Here is a 14,255-nt window from a genome sequence, read left to right as displayed (position 1 = left end):
CAAATAGCCCTATCACAGATTTCTCAGAAGGGAATATGGGGGAAGAATGAGGCTCTTTTTAGTCTGAAAAATATGCTCCCATAGTGAAGTATGCCCATCTTCTTGAAGAAATGTATTTTTAGGAAAATTTCTGACTTTTTCCCATCTTCCACCTCCAATTATTTCAAGTAAAATAATAGCAAGAGAAATACGTGAGAACGTATATGCAAAGTAAGTTATACTCATTTTCAACTAAATAAGTTAAATAATTTCTGAGAAAGACAAAGAAAGGAGTTTGGTGACAGTTAAACCTTCTTATGCCATAAGTGTAGCCTGAGAGACTGTTATGCTACCTGGAGCAAACCACCCTCTTTCACTTTGTTTCTCTCTCTCATCTGTGATTAGTATAGAAAAGAAGGAAGATGTTTGAGAGAGAGGAGGTAGCAAAGAGAATTGAGGCCTTCTTATGATTTAGTTCAAACACCCTAGGCAAGATGTATAGAGAAATATAGCAAAAGCCATAAATAACGATATCCCTATATGCTGTGTCACTGAGCCGGCCTTAAGGGTGAGGACAAAAAAGGAGAAGTAAAGCTTAAGGCAGAGGTATGTCTTTATCCCAGGGTGATGGCAGCTTCTGCCCTCCTCATTTAATCGTTAACAAATTGTCACTTGCCAAAAATATGCCTTTTTAATATAAAACATTCAGCATCAAATAAACATGAGGCAATCGTTCCTTTTAAAAGACACTACTTTAGAACAACTTTTAAAACAAAGAAGCACTTATAGTGTAATTTGGCACCTTTCTTACTGATGGTAACTTTCCATGTAGCAACTAACCCAAGATTCAGGGCAATCATGTGACTTAAGGCATTCTAGTCATGGCTTTGTCACACTGCCACCACCTGGTAGCAACAGACGAAACTGCAGGGGTTTTTTGAGTGATTGAGTCATTAAATTATTGGAAACCTCTAAGAGAACTTATATTCTTACAGAAAATTTAAATTTTATTTTCTGTCTTTGCTTTTCTCATTTTACTACCACAGTATTTTGTGATGTTTTTTTACACTCTCCTTAGTAATACAGGAGCCTCTTACTACTCATTCCTAAGCAGGTCTGGCCTTTCAGGTAGGAAGGCAAGACACCTGTCGACATATATACTTGGGATTGCTGCTTCCTTTTACAAATGTCCACTGTTGAATGCTAGCTTCTCAGAATGTCTCCAAACCAACATGTTGATAAGACAAAACTGAGTTTGTTTTTGCTGGTAATGAAAACACTACCTAAACAGAGTCTTGGTATACTAGCAAAAAAAAACAACGTTACCTAAACAGAGTCTTGGTAGCATCTCAGAGTGGGAAGGGCAAAGTCAGAATACTTATGAGATTTTTGAAATCTGGCTTAGGGTGGGGCTTTCAGTGTGGGAGCTTGGTTAGTATTGGGTAAGGATCATGATATAATAGTTTAGTATTGGTGGACAGCCAGGTGAGGATTTTGAGGTAAGGAGTTCAAAGCTGTCTTGGGGTATAGACTGTTCTTTGCTGCTTTCTATTGAGGGATTGATGGGTCTTCTAGGAAGTTCCTGAAATGCACAATTAAATTATTTCCCACTTCTATCATACCTAGACAAGAATTTCCTGGAGTAGTAAAGTTATATTGATGAAGACAGTGGAATGGTAAAGTCAGGTTACTGTGGACAGTAAGCTGTGTAGGTCTAGATAGTTTCACTTCTTATTACCCAACCACCCAATTCCATATTTCTGCCGTTACACGGCTTAAGATTCATTCCAATGAAGGCTTTTTGGTCTTGAGGGCCGTACAATGAAAACTGCACAAATTTTGGAGTTAATATATGTTGTATAGCCTGGTGCTCAGCAAGTGTTTATTCACTTCACCCTCCCTTTCCTCTCCCTGCTTTCAAAGGCTTCTGTTAAGATGTGGAGAAATTGGAACCCTCATACATTGCTGATGGAAATGTAAAATGGTGCAGCCATTTTGGAAAACAGTTTTGCAAGATATTAAACATAGAGTTACCATATGCCCCAGCGTTTCCACTCCTAGGTGTATACCCAAGAGAATTAAAAACATATGTCCACATAGAAGCTTGTACACAGAGGTTCATAGCAGTATTATTCACAATAGCTAAAAAGTGGAAACAACTTAATGTCCATCAACTGATGAATGAATGAATAGAATGTGAACTGTCCATGCAATGGGATATTATTTGGCAATAAAAGGAACAAATCATTGTACATGGATGAACATGGATGAAACTTGAAAACATTATGCTAAGTGAAAGAAGCCAGTCACAAAAGACCACATACGTATGATTGCATTTATATGAAATGTCCAGAATAGGCAAATACATAGAGACGGAAAGTAGATTATTGATTGCCTGGGGCTGGTGTGGGGGGGAGCAGCGGGGGGAGAGGATGAGTGTGGGGGAATGAAGAGTGACTACTAATAGTTATGTGGTTTCTTTTTTGGGGTGATGACAACATTCTAAAATTGATTGTGGTGATGGTTGCACAAGTGTGTGAATATAGTGAAAACCATTGGATTGTGCACTTTAAATACGTGAATTGTGTGGTATGTGAATTATATCTCAAGAAAGCTGTTTTTTAATAAAGGTTCCCATAAAATGTAAATACTCTTCAGTGAGAGTCATGCTATAAAAGAGTACATTAACTGACTGCTGAGAGTGAAACTTAAGAAAAGGAGTCTTGGATTGGCAAAGAACGGAGTGGAGACTAGGAAGGAACAGGACCTGAAAGAGGAAGTGCCTGTGGGGCCGATGAACTGACACCACCAACCTCACCTGGTTCAAACACCGCCTGGGCTGCCTGAGCAGCCGGCTGAGTCACACAGGGGCATGCCCAGTGCATTTGGTACCCAGAGGGGGATCAAAGTTTTAATATCCCCATTCCTCAGTATGGCAGTTATTTGTAGTGATGATCAGTAATAACATTATTTTCTTAATTCGTTTTTTAGTATTAAAACAGATGACAGTTTAAAAGAGTGAATACATTTCCATTTTGAAGATATTTCTATTTAAAGAGATTGTTCAAATTCAGTAAAAGATTTTAGTAGAAACTAAAATGTGCATTTGTCAAACAGGAATAGTACACCTCACAGCTTGTTCTCTGTTTTACTGTTTAAATTTTAAACACAAAACCTCCAAGTGGTCACATAAAATGACAGAATTGAAATAACTCTAGTTCTGTTTTTTCATCTTTAAGATTACTGTGCAATCTTTGTTTATTTAGAAGCTCCAGTTTAAATACAGGAATATGCAGTACCACAGGGGTTGGAGATTTGAAGCACTGGCCAGAAGAGAGCTCGCACAATTCGAAACAGCTCACACTGGAACAAACTTATTCTCAAGAGGAACATGTGTCGCCAACTCCGCATGTGTAGGGACCCACTGAATAACTGGGAGTTCTCAGAATTAACTTTCCTGTAGAATACAATGTTTACTAACAGATAAATTATTAAAATGTACTAATTTGAAGCTTACATATATATTATTAAAACTCAACAGTAACCACTGCAGTTGTTTCGAAGTTAGACCGACAAAAGACTTTTTCAGGGAGGAGTATTTTATCACTGGCAATGTTTACAATTGTTGGCATATGGTGATAATAAAAACCAGACTCACTTTTAGTCAGTTTTATTGTTGTTTTTTAAATCTCTACACATAATGCACCTTCCTTGATGCCTGTACCCAGGGCAGACTGCCCCAACCCCACTACACATGGAACACCACCGATGTTAAGCTGCATAAATCTGTGTAGATTGAACTGTATCCAAGTAAATGATTGCTTATATATTCTAAAAACTATAGTTAATGTGAATAAAATATGTTAACCTAAGAGTAAAAAAATTGTATCATTTCAATCTAGATTTGCTGTAAGTCTGTTATATAATCCTAACACTGAAATTAAAAGGTTAATTTTTATTAAACCTCCGAGCTCATGGACACTCTAAAAGCCCACACTAAGTTGTAATAAGTTAAAATGGATTTCTCCAGGTAAAAATTGATTTTGTTCATTAAGAAGAAAAGACCGACTTTTACAAACTACTTATAGCCAAATGTTGAGCTCTGGGGGCACCCAACACACATTTTGTTTAAATGTTGAAAATCTTTTTAATATAAAAAATAGATCGAACATTAAAAGAGGAATAATAATAAGCAAATAATCATAGCAATACTATGTAAAAGCATTTGAAACTACAACTTGTAATGGTATATTGTCTGGGTTTACCTCTTTTTCAACAGAAAGGTGATATGAAATCTAAGAGAAATATACATATATAAGGAAAACAAGACCAATTGACCCTATAGCCTAAATCATTAAGAATTCTAGAGACTTCTCATATAATTTACTCATATATTAGAGATCTAAAGTATGTTTGGAGAACTAAAATAGCCATCAACCTATCCATCCATTCTCTTTCCTTCCTTCTTGCCTGCCTTTCTGCCCTCTTTACTTCTCATTTTTTTCATTCTTCATTTATTTCCTCTTATATTTCAGGCATTGTGGTAAGTACTGAATTACAAAGATGAATGTTATCTGTCCTCAAAAATCTCTGTCTGGTGGCAAAGACAGACACATAAACAGCTTATTATAATTCAGTGTGGTTAGTGCTGCAATGTAAGATTGTACAGAGAGCTGCAGGAGCATCAAGGAAGGGGTAATTAGCTGTGTATGGGCACAGAGAAACTCTATACAGGAAGTGACATCAAACTGAGTTGTAAGGGCTTCAGGAGTTCTCCAGGTGGTGATGTATATGTGTGGGGTGGAGGTGGTGGTGGAGCAGAGGGAAGACATTCTACAGGCAGAATCCAAGACTTGGTTTACTTTTTTCTTCTCTTGTTCCTCAATTTTAAATTGAGGTAATTTAAAAATTCATTCATTCTCAAGGTTTTACTGAGCACCTCATATGTACAACATTCAGTTAATGGGAAATTCCAGGATTATTGACAGCTTACAAATCATGAATTGATTTTGTAGAATAGGTTATCAAGCTCATTAAAATAAGATCGTCACAAATTTGAGTTCTTATCCTAAAATCTCCTTTTCTTTCTGCTTAGCTCTACACAAGAGTGAGTTTTGTACAAGCAGTACTTTATAATTTTTCCCCATCTCCATCTTTCAGGTTTAAGGGATCCTATTAATTCTAATAGTCCATTACTTGGTATACAAAACCTGCTTACCCCTCATTGATTCCCTTGAGAGCAGGGTTAGGAAAGTCAATAGGCCCCCCTGGCATTTTCTGTCCTGAGAAAGCTGTTTCAGGGTGAGCAGCCTGCTCAGCCTCATTGGAAGAAGCACCATCAGGCCCATCCAAGGACTACCTTCTCTAGCCCCTGAAGTTCCCAACCACAGCAAAATCAGACAGTTGAGAAAGGAGAGCTGCTTCTCAGAAATAGAGCTGCTCCCACATGGACTTAGATCAATGAAAATTCACTCAATCAAAAACCTGGAAGTATGCTTGTGCCTTATTGTTTTCCAAACTACCACAGCAATATCTCCCATCCCACATAGTCTTCCTACACTGTGACCTTGACATTCCTCCCCTTGAGTAGAGGGCTCTGTGTTCCCTCTCCTTGGATCTGGACCACCACTGTGCCATCTGGACTGGCTCCACTAACAAAGTACACTGGAAGATACACTATGTGACTTCCCAGACTAGGTCATTAAAATAGTGGGCACTCTGCCAGATTCTCTCAGGACACTTACTCTTATATCCCAGCCTCCATGCTGTGAGGAAGCCCAAACTAGCCTACACGGAGAGACCACATGGAGAAGCCACATGTAGGTGTTCCAGGCAAGAGCCCAACTGAGATCCCAGCCAACGTCAGCCACCAGATAAGTAAAATGCCTCCAGATGATTCTAGTCCCCAGCCTTTGAGTCCCTGTAATTATTTTATTAATATTTTATTTTTTAAATTAACCTGATACTATTAACCTATAAATCCATATGACCTAGTATGCTAAACTAGACTAGCATGTAGATCTACCATGACAAATATTTTACATCTAGGTTTTTGTTGGGTTAATTTAAGTAGGACACACTGTAATGGGAAATGTCACAAATTCTTTTCTTTATGCCTTCCCTGTTCACATCTGAGAAAAGGAAAAATAAATAAATAAATAAAAACTAGTCTAGCTATTCCACCCCCTCTCGAGATTATAGTGCTTTCATCATGGCTGGGAGTCTGAGAGCTGCAAATGGAATCTAACATGAATGATTTAAGGTAACCAACCCTATCAGCCCAGGGTTTGAATTGGACACTCTTCTCTCCTCCCACTTCCTGACTCTACTCAGCAAGATATGTTGTCCCATTATCCACCTGGCTTCAACATAACTACACAGTCTTGTCATTCTATTTTTTTTTTTCCTGTTGGTCAGCCTAGGAAATTGGCCCAATATCTAGAAATTTCAGGAGCTTAGAAGAGAGAGAAAAGTTGGCATTTCTGTAGTTCTGGGAGTAATAACAACCTACCTCATGTGTCTATCCTTTATAGTTTCAAATGCTTTGTACTGCTGATGAGGATGCAAAGAGACTGGATCTTCACACATTGCTGTGAAATGGTACAGCCACTCTGGAAAAAAAGGTTGGCAGTTTCTTAAAAACTAAATACACACTTGCCATACCACCCAGCAGTCATACTCCTAGGCATTTATCCCAGAGAAATGAAAACTTAGGTTTACATAAAAACATATACACTGTTGTTCATAGCAGCTTTATTAGTAATTATTAACGACCTGTCAACAATGAAAATGTCTCTCAATAGGTGAATGGTTAAAATGTGGTGCATCTGTACCATGGAACACTACTCAGCAATAAAAACATGCAACAACAAATTGGATGGATTTCAAGGGCGGTATGCTGGGTGAACAAAGCCACTATCAAAAGGTCAAATAATGTATGATTCCATTTATATAACATTCTTGAAATAACAGAATTATAGAGATGGAGAACAGATTCATGTTGCCAGGGGTTCAAGGTGGTGGGGGAGTTGTGGGGTGGGTATGACTACAAAGGGGTAGCCCGAAGGAGATCTTTGTGGTGGAACAGTTCTGTATGTTGATTGTGGTGGTGGTTACGCAAATGTATACATGGGATAAAATGGCATAAAGCTCTACACACATTATACCTATGTGACATTCCTTGTTTTGATATTGTACTATAGTCACATTAAGATGTAACCATTAGGGGAAACTGGGTGAAGGGTACACGAGACCACTCTGTACTATCTTGCAACTTTCTAAGAATCTCTAATAATTTCAAAATTAAATTTTTTTAATGTATTTTTCTCACTCACTTAAAAATCCTTTCAGACATGTGAGCATTTGATATTTATCCCCATTTTACAAGTGAAGAAACTGAATTTCTGAAAGGTTTTGCCTTGCCTAAAGCCACATGGCTAAGACAGTTCTGGAACTGGGTCTTCTAGCTCCAATTCCAGTGCTCTTTCATGCAGGTTTTGGTAGAACCACCTTAGTTCTAAGGGTCAGAAGCTTAAAGCTTCTGTTCTAGTTACACTAATGTTTCATTAGGTTAGTTTCACATGGTTTATTCAATTGATTTTTTAACCATCTGAATTTACTAAACAGTGTATCATTTTATGGAATAAGCTTTGTACCTCTGTAAAATTAATTCCTTATTTATATGAGTAGAAATGTTATGGAACCAAAATAACATGAAGTATGTATTTGAGTACTAAGGTTGAACTCAAGATCTTTTAAAAAGCCATATGGTAAATATATTTAGAGCTTTAGGGATTAAAAAATTGAAAGTCTCAAAATATTTTTGGGTTTCCTTCTGCAAAATGGCTGGTCAAGGTATGTTTGCCTCTCATTTTGTAGCCTCAGTATTTATACAACTGAAAGAGAATACAAAGGTTGCTAATCCAAAATGCGTATAACTCCTTTTGACTTTTTCCAATTTCATTTTCTTTAGAGCCAGATATTAAACATATTTAAGAAAAATCCTAGACTAGAATCCTTATATAGTTTTATGATATTTTCTCCAGTTCTTGTCCACATCTAAGTTAACAGCAATTTTCTTTTCAGAGGGCTCTCCTGTATCGTCTTTCTAAAACATTCAACTTAGTTTTCATGGAAATAACAACTCTCTTCATAGTTCTTTAGTTTTCATCATAAATTATATATGTATATGAAAATCAACCACCATTGAAATAAATAGATTTGGAGAAAAAAACACAACTCTTCTTGATAGGTATTCAACTTAGCTGATGGAAGTAAGAATGTGGGCAAACCTGTGAGTGGCTGAATAGCCATGAGCATGCAGTAAGTCATGAGCACCAGTCATTGTGTTTCTCAGAGAGACTGGAAAGTGTCCATTAATCCAGTAAGCTGGTTGATGGAAGTCAGCTAAAAGAGCCTCTAGTGTGTTATATTCAAAAATCAGAACAGCAGAGTATATATAATATATAATATGTATAAAGGGGAACAATTAAAAAACAAAGACCTCTTGGAAATTAAAAATATGATTTCCAAAAATAATAATAATAATATTAATAATAGAAAATGAAGTAGAGAATAATAACCAAAAATGGAACAAAAAGAAAAACAAAGAAACAGAAAATAGGAGGTAAGATTTCTGAAATAGGACTAGAAGGCCCCCCCACCCCGATTTCACTAGTAGGATTCCAGAAAGAGAGAACTAAGCAAATGGAGGAGAAGAAGTGATCAAGGAAATAATACAATAAAATATCCCAGAATTGAATATATCCCAGAGCTGAAAGGGAGTAAAAACCTTGACATTTAAGGGTCTAGCAAATGCTGAGCAGAATGAAAGAAAAATAACCTGTATCTATACACATTGTTATACAATTTCAAAAAACCAAGGATAAGTAGAAGATACTAAAAGCTTCTAGAGAGAAAAGGGAACAAGGCTTAGACTGGCATCAAATTTCTCATCAACAACATGGGAGGCTAAGACACAATGGAGCAATGCTTTCAAAGTTCTAAGAAAAGTTAGTTTTTGACTCAGAAATCTATAACTCATGTAACTGGCAATCAGATGTGAGGGCAAAATACAGAAATTTTCAGACATGAAAGTCCAAAAAGCAGCAGCTGGATAGCACATCTACAGAGCAGACAGTCCAGATTGGAGCAGGAAGATGGAGGACTCCAGGAGGAAGGTTGCTGGGGCGAAAATGGCAATTGGATGAAACAGCCGGTGTGTTAGAGATTTTAGGAAAAAACTGAGAACATGATAAAGGCATAGAGTTCAAGAATAACAGACAAGCCTTTTAGAAACTCTGAGGTGAAGGGGAAGAGTGAGGAGAAGGGGAGAGAACTAAAGAAAAAAAGTCAAGATTCAAATATGAGCAAACTGAAAGTTGGTATGACTTTCAGTGGTGGTTTTCAGTATTTAGAATACACCGTCAGACAAATAATGGAAAATAACCAGGGTTATAGAATAGACCATAAATATTATCAGCCTTGGATAAATGTAAAAGTAAAGGCACAGCTGACAGAAGTTGGGAGGTGGAAGGTGAGAGGAGAGGTGGAGGGAAAGATGGGAGAATTAGTGACCTTCTTTTACGAAGTGGAATTGAGTGCCCTGAAAATACCACCCAAATAACCTGCTGATACTGCAAAGCTGAGTGTATTGCTTACTGCAGTAATAGAGAGCACTATCGTGGCAAATCTTATTCTATTTTTGTTCTAAGACTCTTTTTAAATGTACAGTGAGGTATTGATGGTCTGGCAATAGGACTCTTTCCCATTTTAGATTTTGCCTGCATATTAAATCCACTATTTCTAGTTTAAGGCCATTCACAGCTAAAACTATTCTAAATTCCTCTGCAAATTTCACTATCTCTTGTCTAGATTTGGAAAGTCTTTTTTCTTTTTTTTCATCCTTTTTTTAAAAAATTATTTTTTTGAGGTCATGTTGGCTTATAACATTGTGTAAATTTCAGGTGTACATTATTATGTATCAGTTTCTGTATAGACAGCATCGTGTTCACCACTGATAGTCTAGCTTTTATCCATCACCATACATATGTGCCCCTTTACCCCTTTTGCCCTCCCCCACCCCCTTCCACTCTGGTAACCACTAATCTGTTCTCCTTATCCATGTGTTTGTTTATCTTGCATATGAGTGAAATCATATGGTGTTTGTCTTTCTCTGTGTGGCTTATTTAGCTTAGCATAATACCCTCAAGGTCCATCCATGTTGTCGCAAATGGCACAATTTTGTCTTTTTTATGGCTGAGTAGTATTCCATTTTATGTATATATCACGTCCTCTTTATCCATTTATCATTGATGGGCACGTGAGTTGCTTCCATGTCTTGGCTATTGTGAATAATGCTGCAAGGAACATAGGGGTGCATAAATCTCTGAATTGTTGATTTTATGTTCCTTGGATAAATACCCAGTAGTGGGATAGCTGGATCATATGGTATTTCTATTTTTAGTTTTTTGAGAAATCTCCATACTGTTTTCTATAGTGGCTGCACCAATTTGCATTCCCACCAGCAGTGTATAAGGATTGCGTTTTCTCCATACCCTCTCCATCCTCTTGCATTTGTTATTTCTTATCTTGTTAATTATAGCCATTCTGATGGGTGTTAAGGTGATATCTCATTGTAGTTTTGATTTGCATTTCCCTAGTAATTAGGGATGTTGAACTTCTTTCCATGTGCCTATTGGCCATCTGTATATCTTCTTTGGAAAAATGTTTGTTCATATCCTCTGCCCATTTTTTGATCAGGTTGTTTTTCTTGTTGTTGTTGAGTTGTATGAGTTCTTTATATATTTTGGAAATTAACCCCTTGTCGGATGTATGATTTGCAAATATTTTCTCCCAATTGGTGGGTTATCTTTTCGTTTTGTTCATGGTTTCCTTTGCCTTGCAGAAGCTTTTTAGTCTGATGTAGTCCCATTTGTTTATTTTTTCTTTTGTTTCCCCTGCCTGAATAGACATGCTATTCGGAAAGACACTGCTAAGACCGATATCAGAGAGTGTACTGCCTATATTTTCTTCCAGGAGTTTTATGGTTTCAGGTCTTACATTCAAATCCTTAATCCATTTTAAGTTAATTTTAGTGTATGGTGTAAGATAATGGTCCTCTTTCATTCTTTTGCATGTGGCTGTCCAGTTTTCCCAACACCAGTTATTGAAGAGACTTTCCTTTCTTCATTGTATGTTCTTGGCCCCTTTGACGAAGATTAGCTGTCCATAGATGTCTGGTTTTATTTCTGGGCTTTCAATTCTGTTCCATTGATCTGTGTGTCTGTTTTTGTCCCAGTACCATGCTGTTTTGATTACCACAGCTTTGTAGTAAATTTTGAAGTCAGGAATTGTGATACCTCCAACCTTGTTCTTTTTTCTCGGGATTGCTTTGGCTATTCAGGGTCTTTTGTTGTTCCATATAAATTTTAGGATTCTATGTTCTATTTCCATGAAGAATGTCATTGGAATTCCAATTGAGATTGCATTGAATTTGTAGATCGCTTTAGGTAATATGGAAATTTTAACTATGTTTATTCTTCCAATCCCTGAGCATGGAATGTCTTTCCATTTCTTTATGTCTTCTTCGATTTCTTTCAATAATGTCTTATAGTTTTCTATGTATAGGTCTTTCACTTCCTTGGTTAAATTTATTCCTAGGTGTTTTATTCTTTTTTTGTGATTATAAATGGGATTGTATTCTTGATATCTCTTTCTGCTAGTTCATTATTAGTGTATAGAAATGCTACTGATTTTGTATGTTGATTTTGTACCCTGCACCTTCTGTAGTTGTTGACTATTTCTAATAGTTTTCTGGTGGATTCTTTAGGGTTTTCTATATATAGAATCATGTCATCTGCAAACAATGAGAGTTCTACTTCTTCCTTTCGAATTTAGATCCCTTTTATTTCTTTTTCTTGCCTAATTTCTCTGGCTAAAACGTCCAGCCCTGTGTTCAATAGGAGTGGTGAGAGTGGGCACCCTTGTCTTGTTCCTGTTCTCAGAAGAATATCTTTCAGTTTTTCACCACTAAGTATGATGTTGGCTATTGGTCTGTCATATACGGCCTTTATTATGTTCAGGTACTTGCCTTCTATACCCATTTTATTGAGAGCTTTTATCATATATGGATGTTGGATCTTGTCGAATGCTTTCTCTGCATCATGATCACATGATCATATATGATCATGTGATCTTTATTCCTCATTTTGTTAATGTGGTGTATCACACTGACTGATCTGCAGATGTTGAACCATCGCTGCATCCCTGGAATAAATCCCACTTGGTCATGGTGTATGATCTTGTCAATGTATTGTTGTATTTGATTTGTTAATATTTTGTTGAAGATTTTTGCATCTATGCTCATCAGAGATATTGGCCTGTAATTTTCCTTTTTTGTATTGTCCTTGTCTGGTTTTGATATTAGGGTAACGTTGGCCTCATAAAGTGAGTTAGGAAGCATCCTGTCCTCTTCAATTTTTCAGATTAATTTGAAAAGGATGGAAATTTGGTCTTCTTTGAATGTTTGGTAGAATTTACCAGAGAAGCCGTCTGGTCCTAGACTTTTGTTTTTGGGGAGGTTTTTGGGTGTTGATTTTTTTTTTTAAATGTGAAAGAAATTTTATTTACTTTCCCACACCACCCATCATAGATATAAGTGGCTAAATCTTATATCTCCTTAGGAAAACAGCACTATTGAGTGACTGTTATATCCTATGGAGAAATTGAATCTTTGGTCACAGAGTTAAGAACTCCTAGTTTTGGTCCCACAAGCAGCCCTCTTTGAAATGACCTATGAGGAGGTTTTTGATTACTGTTTCAATCTCTTTGCTTGAGATTGGTCTATTCAGATTCTCTGTTTCTTCTTGATTCAGTTTTGGGACATTGTATGTTCTAAGAATTTATCCATTTCTTCTAGGTTATCAAGTTTGTTGGTGTATAGCTTTTCATAGTATTCTCTTATAATCCTTTGTATTTCTGTGGTGTCCATTGTAATGTCTCCTCTTTTGTTTCTGATTTTATTTATTTGAGTCTTCTGTCTTTTTTTCTTAGTGAGTCTGGCTAAGCGTTTGTCAATTTTGTTTATCTTCTCAAAGAACCAGCTCTTCGTTTCATTGATCCTTTCTATTGTTTTCTTAGTCTCTATTTCATTTATTTCTGCTCTGATTTTTATTATTTCCTTCCTTCTACCAACTTTGGGCTTTTTTTCTTCTTCTTTTTCTAGTTCTTTTAGGTATAGTATGAGCTTGTTTATTTGACATTTTTCTTGTTGTTTGAGGAAAGTCTTTTTTCAATGGCTCTCGGCTCAGATTCATAAAAGCCAGGGGATTTCCCTGTTCTGAAAGGGGTTTGACTTTAAGAGGTAATTGAGCTTTGAGGGTTTCTGGCCTGCCGGGAGAGAAGGGGAGTGGGTGAAGAAGAGAGAAGCAGAAGGAAGTGGAAGGGCATAGGATGGGGCAAGAGGAAGAATAAGGTAAGGGCCATTTGTTTCAGGGTGTGAGTTGTGGGAGATCTAAAAGACAAACAGTTTTAAGTGTTTCACATTTTTCCTTTGCCTTGACCAAGGAATCTTTGAAGGAAACAATTTGGAGTTTGAATTTCTTTTGGATGCTTCTTTGTATCAATCAAAAAATGCAGACCATTAGATATTTACTCCCTCTTCATTCTAAGGTGTTTCTCAAATGAACATGTTTTGTTTTATCAAAAATTTTGTAATTCTAAGTTGTCTTTGGTGAAATTATGTCATTTAGGAAGTAAGTTCATGAGTTTGGATTTTGTGTAAGTATAGTAAGAAGAAGTGTGGCCTGGAAGGTTGAATCATTAGATTTAGACTGAGACAAACCCATGAGAGGCTGTGGAAACAGTTGGTTAAAAGTGTCACATCATGACTTAGGTCCCCATCCAATGGTTGGGCCATCTCCATTGGCAAACTTGATGAATTTCCAGTTCTCCTGGGACAGAAAGGTTGGAGAGGACATCTTTCCCAGAATCAAAGTCTCACGACAGAACAGCAAGAGGAAGGAAAGCTCTTATAAGGCTTTGAAAACTGACCCAATGCATAGTTTGTCCAAAGGATGCTGGTCAAGAAGAAACTGATGGAGTTCAAGACACACTATCCCAAAATATGGCACCTTGGCATATTGAGTATTTTAAGCTGAAGGAGTTTGAGAAAACAGCAGAAGCAGGAAGGTCACTCTGACCTTCCCCCCACTCCTGCCCCCTTCTTTCCTGAAGCAGAGAAGTCGAGAAGAATCTGAAGAAACAGGCCTTGATAA

At 37.0% G+C, this 14,255-nt stretch overlaps 1 protein-coding gene and 1 non-coding gene across 3 annotated transcripts in view; one reads left to right on the top strand and one right to left on the bottom strand.

Annotated features, from left to right (window-relative positions):
* Positions 1 to 14,255, top strand: part of HPSE2 (heparanase 2 (inactive)) — a 698,714-nt gene that overhangs the window by 588,214 nt on the left and 96,245 nt on the right. The window lies entirely within an intron of this gene.
* LOC131407764 (small nucleolar RNA SNORA25) lies at positions 12,647 to 12,774 on the bottom strand. The gene has a single exon (XR_009220630.1). It is a non-coding gene; the product is annotated as a small nucleolar RNA SNORA25 (small nucleolar RNA).

The sequence above is a fragment of the Diceros bicornis genome, chromosome 6 (assembly GCF_020826845.1).
Source record: "Diceros bicornis minor isolate mBicDic1 chromosome 6, mDicBic1.mat.cur, whole genome shotgun sequence".
Lineage (NCBI taxonomy): Eukaryota > Metazoa > Chordata > Mammalia > Perissodactyla > Rhinocerotidae > Diceros > Diceros bicornis.
The sequence above is the reverse complement of the archived record's forward strand: the minus strand, read 5'-3'. Positions and strand labels throughout refer to the sequence as shown.